This window comes from Struthio camelus, chromosome 6 (assembly GCF_040807025.1).
Source record: "Struthio camelus isolate bStrCam1 chromosome 6, bStrCam1.hap1, whole genome shotgun sequence".
NCBI classification, from domain to species: domain Eukaryota; kingdom Metazoa; phylum Chordata; class Aves; order Struthioniformes; family Struthionidae; genus Struthio; species Struthio camelus.
The window spans coordinates 42,076,833-42,089,094 of NC_090947.1; positions in this window are offsets into that span (position 1 = coordinate 42,076,833).

Sequence of the window (12,262 nt, forward strand, 5' to 3'; positions counted from 1 at the left end):
ACCCCGAAAAAAACTGAAACAAATGGTACACTGATCCGACACTATACTTTTACTTACATTAAGCTAAGATAAACTGCTCTTGAACTGTGCATTGAATGTGTGCCTAAAGCAAGAACTGGAATGCTAGCAATAGTCACTAGCAATTGCACTCAAAAATGTTCCTGATCAGAGAACACCTTTCTGATGATTAAACATTGCAAAGGAAGCAAGGGAGGGGGGGAAACCCCGGCGTGTCTTTGCAGCTCATCATTTCCCCAAAGATTTGCTTGCTATTTTTCATCTGTTCATAAAATCTGCCCGGCGATTTAAATAAATAGATGCCCCTATCTAATCTGAACGCGCTGCGCTGGCAAGCGCCCGATCGCACAAATTGGGGGGAAAGGGGAAAGGCAGAGCACTCGGTTACAGTGCAAAATGTGGCCGCGTTTTGGACTCTGCTAACTGCCAGGGAAAGTAATGAATAAGAGCAGAGCGCTGTTAGAAACCTGAGATTCCTGTAGCGCGGGCAGATTTCAGAGCAGGAGCCACAAGATTTTTAATTTTTTTTTCTTTCTTCTCTCTCTCTCTCCCCCCCCCCCCGCCCCTTTCCTCCCCATATTTGCAGACAGGCTCCGGGCAGCGGGTTGCGCGGGGGGAGGCAGACGGCGGCGCGCCCGGGTTGCGCGGGGGCGCGCAGAGCCCGCGCCCGCGCCGGGGCAGCGCGGAGCCGCCGCCCGGGCAGCGCTGCCCGCCCGCCCCGCTGCGCAGGGGCCAGAGCGGCCGGCACGGAGCGGCTGCGGACTGCAGACAGCCCCAGCTGCAAACCTGCCACCGCTATGGAAATCCATAATTATGCAAAAGGTGGGAACGAGGATTTTTAGGTGGGTTTTTTTTTTTTTTTAGTCTGAGTGAGGTTAGCCGTGCTAAAAGTTTTAATTCAACTGTCCGCCCAAAGCCAAAATTATTTTCTCGCAGGGTTCATTATCTTGTCCGTGCCTAAATATACCTGTAGATACACAGAGAAGAGGCATATGCACACACACACGCACGCACAAAGTGATGATATCTTAATGAAATATATGGCACGGTGCAAATATCCTGAAATCAGATTCGAGTATTATTAATTTGAATTAGATCCTCTCAGATCCAGAAGACACTGACTATAAATCAAGGGCAGTCTGGCAATTCCTTAAAGAGCTAAACTGAATTTAGATGCATATGATAAAAAGAAAGAAAAAGAAAAAAGTGAATGCTAATTACTGAGTCTTCCGATTTCCAGTCACTAACGTTTTATATGAAAAAAACCCCACAAGTTCTTAAAATAAATTAATCCCATTACAAACGCCTCACATGTTATTCATACATTTCCAAACTACAAAATGGGAGGATGAACAAGAGATTAAGAGAAGCTGCATTCTAACCTGTAATAAGAAGGAATGCTATCGATGTTTTATCATTAAAATATATATTCCCAGCTACAGTAAAAAAACAACCCCTCAGACCGTGTGATGATGCTCAAGGGTTTTAAGGAACTCGTTGCTATTGTCAGATAATCCTTATTCATAATTTTGCAGCCTGTTCTTCACCCCTCAATCTGACAATGTCTCCAACTCTGAAGCTCCCCAGCAGAGATTGCATCAGAGTGACAAAACGCTCTGATCTTTGCAGGAGTGGCACAACACCTAACCTTATTAGATGTTATTTTAACGTGGTATGCGGGGGTGGGATTTTTTTTTTTTTTAATTTTTGGCCACAGGACGTAAACATTTAGCAATCAGCTAAGCCCTTCTGAGATGGAATTTAACCTTAATCCAGGCGATGATTTCCTGCCCTGCACTGAACTAATAATGGGCGTGCGGCTTCTTTAGGACATGGAAATAATGACAGTCTATAGATACTGCCTTTATTGGGGTGGTGCTGCCAGTCGGGCTCCCAGCCTCTTTCCTTTCACACTGCAGCCGCATTCAGCATCCCCGGTGCAGGCACAGACTATGCCTCACTCTATTTTCAACTTTTGCAAATACGATTCCCCTCCCCTCCCTGCCCAGCAGTCTGAAAACAAACAGACCCAAAATGTCCTTATGAAGCACCGCGCTCTCTTTGCCTAAGGCAGCCAGTGGTGTGGAGCAGAGACAGCTTTAAGGCCATTTTTTTCCAGGTGCAGGTTTTTTTCCCCCTTCCCCTCAAGTTTTCCTGTGTGGAAATGCAGAGAGGGAAGCGACTTGGGGGCAGCCAGGTGGTACGGATGCGAGCCGTGCCAGAGTGATGCCACCGGCGCGACAGCGATGCCGGGCTGCCTCCTCCTCCTCCTCCTCCGGGGGGGGGGTTCCCTTTAGCCGGTGCATCCATCCCACACCTCATCCCAGTGGGATGCAGCCCCCAGGCCCCGGCTCTGCCCCCTGGGCAGCCCAGGAGAGCCCAGGAGACCCCACCGGGCACCGCAGGGCTCATTACCATGAGAAAGGGGCCGGGAGCCGGGAGAGCCCCCAGGGGCCTGCAGCCCCCCCGGGGCTGTGCTGGGAGCCGGACCCCCAACGGGGAACGAGGGGGGCCGTGGGGCTCGGCCCCACGTGGGGCTCGGCCGCAGGCCCAGTAGCTCTTGGGCCTTCTGCTGAGAACTGCTCCCGTCGTGGCATTACGAGACACTAGTGACCTGGGCCGGCGGCGTGATTTGTGGGCTTATGTATTTGGGTTTGTGTCATTTTCGTGCTGCGCTTTGCAGAGCGGGAGGGCCGGGGAGAGGAGAGGTGCGATTTTCTCGCCGACGTGCCTCCCTCTGTAATCAGGCATGTTAAACTGTGCCTAAACCGGGTGAGATAGGCCGCATTTAAAAATGCTCCAGCTGATAGGTCTGGACTAATGCATTTTAGAGGCTATTGGAGACGGAGGTTTAACACCTCTAAAAACACGCTAGCTGCTCCGAGGCTCTTCCTTCAGGTCCTTCATTTGCAAGGCGCTCTAAGTTTTTCCTAAAAGTGTCAAACCCTTCCTGCGTTAGGGATTAAAATACGCTGGCCCGTGTGTTCGTTTAAAACCCGGGGTCTGCAGAGGTGGTGCAGAGGCCCTGCATAGTCACCTGTGGCAGCAGAGGGTGGGCACCAAGATGCTGGGGACCCTCCGACTCCATCCAGGTGTCCCGATAAACTCAGATTTGGAGAGCCCAGCCTTCTTTTTTCTTTTCTTTTTTTTTTTTTTTCTTTCTTTTTTTTTCCTGTTTCCCCAGCAAGCAGAGGGCAAGGAGGAGAGGAAGAAAGGGTCAGGGAATGGCTCTCCCCCCACCCGCTGGTGAGGTATTTGGGAAGAAACCTTTTGAATCAACATTCCCAAAGTTTTCGAGTTCCTCTGCGGAAAACCCATGTAGGGATAGGATACGAGCCAAAAGCAAGGAGAAAAGGAAAAAAAAAAAAGATTGTCTGGCTTTAATTTATCTATCCCTGGGCATTTCTAACAAGCAGATCACTGTAATATTTAATCTCCTGTGAGTCCCCGCATGTTAAAAGTGAATCTCTCTCATATGTTTTTGTTAATTTTGTCATTTATAAAGTCACTTCTGAGGGCCTAGCACTGCTTGGCTCATGCCTACGGTGCACATCTTTCTTTCTGCGGTAAGAAAACAGCATTTGCAGGATCCGAAGTGCTTCTCACGCTAAATAAAGAAGCGGCAGGGGCTCAGCTAGCTGGCTGGTGTGATTTTAGGTAGGTGGGCGAGGATGCTTACCTACGGCCGCCTGTCCGGCCTAATAAGCTCTAGGTTTTTTCCTATGCTGGTGGGATTAACGCTGAACTTTGGCCACGTTTCTTGGCTCCGTTGGCAGCTATTAAAATTCACTGCTCACTTTTGTTTATAGTTGGTTGTTTACTTTGTTGAATTTTTAAAAACTTGTTAGAATGCAATGGAACACAGATTCAACAGTATTTAGGCTTGAAAAATAAAGATGCATTAGAAAGATGCCTATTATGCTTCAGAATTATTAATTGACATTTTTATGATGAATAATTAATCATTTGAATAATTTTCGTATCTCTGATCTGAACACATATTTGCATATCTAATGTCTGATTTTAAATGTGGTTTCTTTAGTTGCATTCTCCCAGGACAAAGACGTGAAGTAAGTAACATCCTAATGTAAAACTTTTTTTCTTTGCACTTGTGAAAGTATGTTCATTGAAATGTAAGTTTCTATCTAGTTATGAAGCTGCTAATAATCTACGCACGGCATACATGCCTTTGGAAGAACACGCATCTGTTGGATATGAGCACGTTTAGGGCCCACTTTCTTAAATACAGTGGTAAGGTCTTCACAGTACATACACTTTACTTAAAACTGTGCAGTGTCACGTTAGAAAACCATAGAGAAATAGCTTAGACATGCTGTGTTCCCAATCTTGTTTGTACGATACGTAGTAAGAACACCAAAGGTTATTTTAACGTGAGGCATTTAAAACATCAAAAGCTTTTTGTAGTCTTTTTTTTTACTATTTTAAGTGTGCTCCCAGTGAGACCATATCATTATTTTCTTACTATATTTTAATATGCAAAAATCATATTCCTCAAGAACCACCCCCCAGCTCGTAGCTGGTGGCGATAAAGTGACAACATAAGCTGCGTATCGGTTTTAAGTTGGTCAGCAAATAGGTGCAAGTAATGGTGCCTGTTGTGCAACTCCGCTCGACGTTGGGTTGGTATGAACACAGCTCAGCCACATGGGGAACAGAAAGGAGGAAGGGGCAGCTGGACAAAACCAGAACCAGAAAGGTGTTAAAAAAAAAAAAGAAGAAATTAAAGGACTAGCCTGTGCTCTCACCACGGGTTAATGATTATAGCCGTACTGCCTGACTGTGACCCAAGGGGTTTCCCTAGAAATTGCCCTCACTGACACCAGCTCTGCATTTGATTATTACTTTTTTACTAAGAAATAAAACCTAGATGCTAGATATTCTAAGTGTGGACCATTGGCATCTTGTTGCAATACTGAAAAACTGTGACAATAGATGCTCTGGAAGTACCCTGTAGGAATGCCGTACTGCTTATGTTTTACAGATTAAAGGAATTACAGTGAAATGGAGGTGCCAGTACTGGAAGGCGATGCGTGGTAGTGTTCACAATTGCTTAGTGTGTCATTTGTCGAGGCAAGATATTACACGTGAAATATTAAATTAAATTAAATTAAAAACTTTTAATCTCTGATTTTTTCATACTGGCTAGTACAAAAATATGACCAGGACATAATTTTTACGGTGGAAGTATATTATGTAAATTGTGGTAACGTAGTGGGCACTATCTGACAGACAGATACTGCATAAAGAAACTGTGAAATGTGGTTCTCAGAACAGGCTGAAGTTATATTGAATAGGATGTTTAGCAGTTGCATATGCTCGGTGATAACAGACTTTTTTTTTCTTTTTTTTTGCTGGGGGGGTAAATTTGCAATAGCGGAGCGGTAAACTTGAGCAAGACTTGCAGGGCAAAGGGCCCAGCGGGGAGCCCGGCGCCAAGGCCACCCATTCGCTTTGGTGCTCAGCGCTTTCCGCATTAGCTCCCCGGGGTTAGCATTAAACTGCTGCTTTGGGGCCATTTTTAAAACCAGGAGAGAAAGCAATCCTCCCCGGGATGCACCCAAACGTCCCCGAAAGGGCAGAAATCCTCACTGAGCACCAGGTCAGGCGAGGTGGGGACTCGAACCCACGGCCGAGGCGATGCGCAGCCAGGAATGGCGGGGCACCGGGATGGTTCCCGAGCCCTGTTCCACTGACTTTGAGACTGGATTAAATTCCTGTTCCTTTCTTTTTTTTTCCCTTACTGGCTCGCCTATAAGCGCATTTGCTGGCTGACATGGTGAAGTCAGCAGCAGGTTGAGCCAGGTACAAAGCTGAGGTTTTGATAGCCAAGCCTAAATTTCAGAGTCAACCCTATTGCTCCGAACACAGCCTCGGAGAAAGCATTTCGTTCCCTCTATGCCTTCAGGACTTTATCTGTATGTTTAAAAATCTGCACAAACGCCAGGGCTATGAGGGTAATTAATAAAGCCCAAACAGTTTGAAACAACCAGACTCTGAAGCACACTTTTTCAAAGAAATTCCGTGCTTATTGAATTGCCCAATATCTGAGATATTTCTGCAGACTGCTGCCGTTCTGCCAGTCTCTGCTGATTGCATTAAGTATCAGTCAAAGAGGTCCATGTTCAAATGACCATCGCACACCTAAACCGCACGCTTATGTGCCAACAGGCCAACATACCCTTCATCGGGGCTGTTTCAGCCTTGCCGGTTCTGCTGTTTGCTTCCCTCCAACTATCAACGTCGCCTCGAGCTTGTCTATGGACTCAGCCTTGGCCAACTGGCCCTTGTCCAAGCCCAAATCTTATTCAGACTCGAGGTTATTAGAGCTGTCAAAATCAGGGTAGAGGTTTTTTGCCATGAAAATTTTCACCAGGTCCTCCCTCCCTCCCCAGTGTGTGTTTTAATAACGTTTCTGGGGGAATTTCCTGCCACCTGCCTGGGCTGTTTGCTCTGTGGTGTCCTAGGTCAGCGTGGTGTGAGAGGTGCCAGTATGGGAACAACGGTCATTTCCACACACAAGCAGTGTCAGGTTTGTGTATGCTCATACCAACACTTCTTGCCATATCACTGAAAAACTGCTCCATGCCGCATCTAAACTATTTTAAAACCTTGCCATCTTTTTTTAACACACATCACCTATCCTGCTTCAAATCACTGACAAGGATGTGAAAACTGCAGCTTAAGAACAACTGCTGCTCTTTTCTGGAATTCTGACAAGCAACCTTCAACCTGAAACCCTCTAAAAATGTCTATTTTTATCTTTTCTAAAGTTCAGAATTCATTTTATTTACTGCATTCCTTTCCCCCTGTTCTGACAAGCTGGAAATGGGTGCAAAAAAATGAGACAGAACATAGCAATAGCGTTTGGGGCTTCTCCAGGAGGCCCACCTGCGAGTGGGTCTACCGCAAGCAGATGATAAGAGACTTTGGTTTCCCATATTTTGGGCTAGAGGAGAGGCAAAATGGCCTCCAAGGTCTGCTCCAGCCCCAGGCATGACTCCTGTATCTCCTGTGCCATAATTTTTCTGGGCCATGGCCCCTCACATAAAGTCATTTTCATGGATCCAGCAGAGTGTCCATACTAGAAGAGTCCCTTCCTGGTGGGCTAGTAGGCTTTTATGGCTCAGCTAGATAGGAAGACTAATATTCTTCATTTATTTGCTGTTTAATTTTCCATATTGAGTGGGCAGCAGATGCCACTGAAGCCAGCAGAGGGGGAACAGGGTAACCACGTCCCCCAGAAGATGCTGAGAAAAGAGGGGCAGGGAGATGGGGGATTGTGACTATGGGGCTCAGCGATGGGGTGGCTAGTGTTGGGTGGAGAGCCCGGCCTTGGTGGCCCACATATCCTGACCGCTTCCGCCTACTTATACAGTCTTCCAGCACTTGAGTGTCACACTATTACTATCTGGCTATTTGTTGTCCTACTTCCTAGCATTCTTCTCCAGTGTCACCTCTTCTCCTCACTCTGACTCAATCTGAGTATTTCAGAAACTGCCCCTAAACATATGCTTTAGAGGTGGGTGATTATGTCTTTCCTGGGCGGGGGGCTCTTTACATTCAAGGCCTCTTTCCCTAGCACCTGGAAAAGGGCAGGAGCAGTGGATCCCCAGTAAAAGAAAACAAAACCAACAGTGGCACAGCCATGGACACCTGCAGTTCAGGTGTCTCAGCCCCATGCCTGGAGCTGCTCAGGCAGGCTGGTGGTTGGCTTAACTCTGGTGCCACCACCCCTCAACCAACTGCTTACGGTAACCAGCATCTTTGCCTATGTCAAAACCTTCCTGGTGGTGGCACTTATTTTTGGGAGGGTGCTAGCTAGCAGTGAAGTTTATCTCCATAATCTATGGGATAGCATTTAGGAAGTAAGAACCAAAGTGTGAAAATCTGTAACCGAGTATTTATTTAGCATTGGAAGGTGGACACAGCTAGAGGTGGGAGCAATGCTGAAAGCAGTACGGATTTGCATGTAGGGAAGATGAGGTCTCCCTTCTACTTGGAGATGAAGAGGGCAAAATAGAGAGGGAGACTGAAAATATTGCAAATATTTGTTCTCATTGTCAGATGTTTCTATAAAATCAGTTGTTACTGAATCACCATTTAAGTTACTGAGCATTTAAATAAGCAGAGAGTGAGAAAATCTAAGTCTAATTATATGTTTCATGCCATTAACGGAGGTTTCCAGGGGATTTTCTTTTAATAAAAGTGCAGTGCATCAAAAAGAATAAATCCTACAATTTTGTTATTTACAAATCAGCTGCTTCTGCCTCGAGCTGACAGTCTTATTCTCCATCTTATGCACTTCATTCCATCCCCAAATGCACCCAATACATTGACATTTCTGCTAATACTCTTCAAGTAACTGTACAGTATTTTATGCTGCTAAGGCTGGTAAGCAAATGGATCAGCAGGAAATCATAGCACAGGCATGAAAAAGTCTTCTTAAAGGTGCAAGGAAAAAAAACCCAATATTGGGAAGTGTTTTCCAGATGAAGTCAAAGAAGTATCTTTTAAATCCTTTTTTACCCTTTCTTGTTTTCGGATCAGAAGTCTGGCTATAGATGTTTTCCATTCAGAAGTTACGTCTGGCTATGGCTGCAGTGTAATCCATTAGTTGAAAAGATTTTTGACATAAAAATATGAAATTTTTTTTGACGATTAATTTTTATCCCCTTCACATTTTTGTTTGCGGCTACATCCAGCCTGCCCCTTCCTGACTCCGGATTAGTTAGCAATCTAACTGAGTTTTGCGTTCAGAGTGTGCATATCAATCCCCGGGAACAAACCATGCCACGAATAGTGTCTCAGCCATGTAACGTACTGACGTGGCGCCTAACCCGGCAGCCTTTATCTGTGCTCCGGCGAGGAGCAAGGCTGGCTGGACCAGGCCCCGTAGCTCACTCCTTGCGCCTTCAAGGCTACTCTCCGTTTCAGAGGTGAGGAAAAAAGGAGGACAGCATCAGGCTGCGTTCAACTTGGCTGCTGCCGTGGATATTAAATGAAAAATAGGTGGGAGCATACCGACTGCTTTGACAAGTAAAATGTTGCATGCAAAGGCTATTAGAAAAACAAAGGAATCAAAATGGGAGGGTTTCTCTCAAGTGTGAACTTGCAAATCCACAGAGGCATGAGGCAGATCTGAGCTAAGCATGCCTTACGGAGGCCGTAGCTTTGACTTGCAGCAACCCTGCCATTGCAGGATGGGCCTCTTTCCCGAGCAGACGCTGTCAGTCGAGCCAAATTGTATGATTGCTTTGTGATATGGATATATGCAGACTGGGGACTAAATTAAGGACATTAAACTCAGTTTCCTTAAGATATGAGCCAGATTTTAATATTGCAGCTGTCCAGAGGTGAAAGGGTAATGAGGACATAAGGAATTCCTGGACGGGAAAGGGACACTTGGCCCAACAAGTCTGTCCTGCTTCAAGTTTATTACAACACACCTCCCCGCGTTGCCGACCTATCCTCCAACCCTGTCTGCCTATATAAACATGTCTGGCTATCTCTCCTATTCATTAATACTTCGGTTCACTCACTGGTTTTATTTGACACAATGCCCACCATGCTATGAATCAGATAGTTCTACTTGAATTTACTGTTTATTGTTAGACCTTTCATTTTTTAATTGGCATAATCTTTTTTTTTTCAAACTCACCAGATACAGCCACTAGACGTTTTTATCCTAATTATGACAAAGCTAATGTTTAGTTCTTTCTGGAAAAATTAGGCTCAATCTTAATTTACATCAAATATCCTTAACAGTCAGAAACAATGATTGCTTCACATCTTACTCTTATTTGAGTCACTACAGTTCTCTGGAAAAGGTGACCAAAATTGGAATTATTGGAGGAAATCTATCATGTTCCTTCTGCGATAACAGCTCTTGTGATTTGCATGCTACCCTTTGCTGGAGCGTCCATATCACACTTTATTTATACTGAATTGGCATTGATTCAAAATTGATGTTTGACAGATTCAGTACAATTTTTAAGGTGGAGCAGGACTTTTGGTAATCAAGTATCAACTTACAAGGATCTCCTAAAGTCAAGAAATGGCTTTGAAAGCTGATGAGAGAAAAAAATGGATCCAAAGAAATCAGTAACGATACAAAGACTTCTAACTGTTAACTGGTCTTCATTTATTAAAAACTATCTCCCTTTAAATTTTCTGCTAGCAAAGTTGAGAGCAAATTAGCATACAGATGCTTCCTCAGAATGCCGACATTTTAAAAAAACTGGGTTTTTCTCTTCCTCTGAGGCAACTCAAAGGAGAATGTCATTAGAGATCTGAACATAAACATGGGGAAAAAGACACGAGTCGCAAATAAACCTGCATGATTTTGAAATTTCAAAGACCATTAGGTTAGTGAAACAAAAATACTCGCTGGGAGAAATAAGTGTTAAGTGAAGGAAGCAGAGTCAATTGCTCTGATGTGAGATGAAGAAAAGACTCTTAAGTCTTTGTTAAGAGTGCTGAAATCCCAAAAGACTGATACGTTTACAATTATTTCTGATATCTAGCTATGCCCTCTTGTTTAGCAAAGCAGCTCGCTTGTACAACGAATAGGAGGTTTTAAAAGATTTTCTTTGAAAAAAAGAGGCACTGCTAACAGAAATTGTTTAGGGGAAGAAATTCTGCACCCTGTTGAGAAACACTGAGGTTTTATTCAGCAACTAAGATGGCAGCGTAGGTTGGACAGGGAGCTCCGAGAAACTTGGAAACAGAAGAAAAGAAAAAAACTATTAGACTCCGGCAGGTGAAAAAACACAGTACTGACAGAGGGGAAATCATGGGTATGTAGCTGGCGAAAATCGACACAGTATCTGCCTAGGCACAGAAAACTTCAAGGTCAAAGCAGGGATCTGCTGCAAAACACTATGAAAGATCTGACTTTCAGTTTTGGGGTTTGAGTCCAACCTTGCTAGAGAGCTTGTGACCCACAGAGGACTTGAAAATGCAGCTTTGGGACTGGATAAGGTTGTTCCAACACTGGGCTTGTGGGAATGTGGGATGCAAAACACATTTCCCATGGCATTCATTGGATTGTAAACATCCGTGGTTTAAATCCTTGGATTTTTGGGTTCGTAGGCTAAAAATACTGCTTTTGCGACACGACCAAAGTTGAAGTTAAGTTAGTGTAGCGATTACCACAATATCAATGTTCATTTGTGAAGGTCTTTGCATAAAGATAGGAGAGTAATTGGTAACAAATGCATAACAACAAGCTGAAATTTTAGTCTTTGTACGGTTCTGATTAATGCTCATGAGGCCAAATCCTTTTGGTCTTGCTCTTGAAAGATGATCCACTTAAAATAAGTGAGGTACCTATGGCCAACAGGATTTGGCCCAAGTTTTAGACAAGTTGTTTGAAGCAAAACTGAAAAGAAGTAGTAGAGCCAGTAGAGGCAAGGTCAGTAGAGCTAATTCTTAACTGATGCTTTATTTTATTTAAATATTGAGGGAAGGGCAATCAACAGACCTCGGCAAGACTGTGTGCAGTTACCCTCTGGGACAAAATAACCATGAAAATCTTTAGTTAAATAACCACAGGTCAGTCCTCGCAGCTGCTGGACTGGATCCATTCAGGTCCCATCCCCCAGACTCCTGGTGGCACCAAGCTATCCCAGACAGGTCACAAAGTCACTGGTAGCGGCATAAAACTACGTGGGGCTTGCGTTACAGGGAAGCAGGATCAGCAGTGTTATCTGAGCCTTTATGATAACAGCGTAAGGCAGCTACTCCTGGGATACGGGGTCCTGGGGAGCTCTTTGGCTGTGATAGTCTTGCTGGGAGGTAAACAAATGTAGGCAGAAGAGCTCTGCAGGTCGGCTCGTCCTGGGTGCACGCCTCTCTGAGTCACACCTTTCTGGGCTTTCCCTGGAATCTAAAATCTTTACGCGTTTTGTTTGTACGGTCACATGTCTTACCCAGACAGCTATACATTAAATTGGGGAAGAAAAGGGTTTTTTTTTTTTTAAATACCAGAAGTCCTTTTTTTTTGTATTTTTAAAAAATCTCCTGCAATCTTTCAATCTTCTAATTGAAACAATCAAAAAGCCCAAAGCATCCACTTGTCTGTTCCTTCCCTTTTTCTCCGTGCTGGAATTCTGGTCCTTCCCTGACAGCTTTCCTGTTCTCTCCGAGCAGCATCCAGGGCTCTTGCTCTTCCCTTCGCATAGCGCCTCCTCCATCATTTCTTTCTGCCTCTCTGCCCATGTGG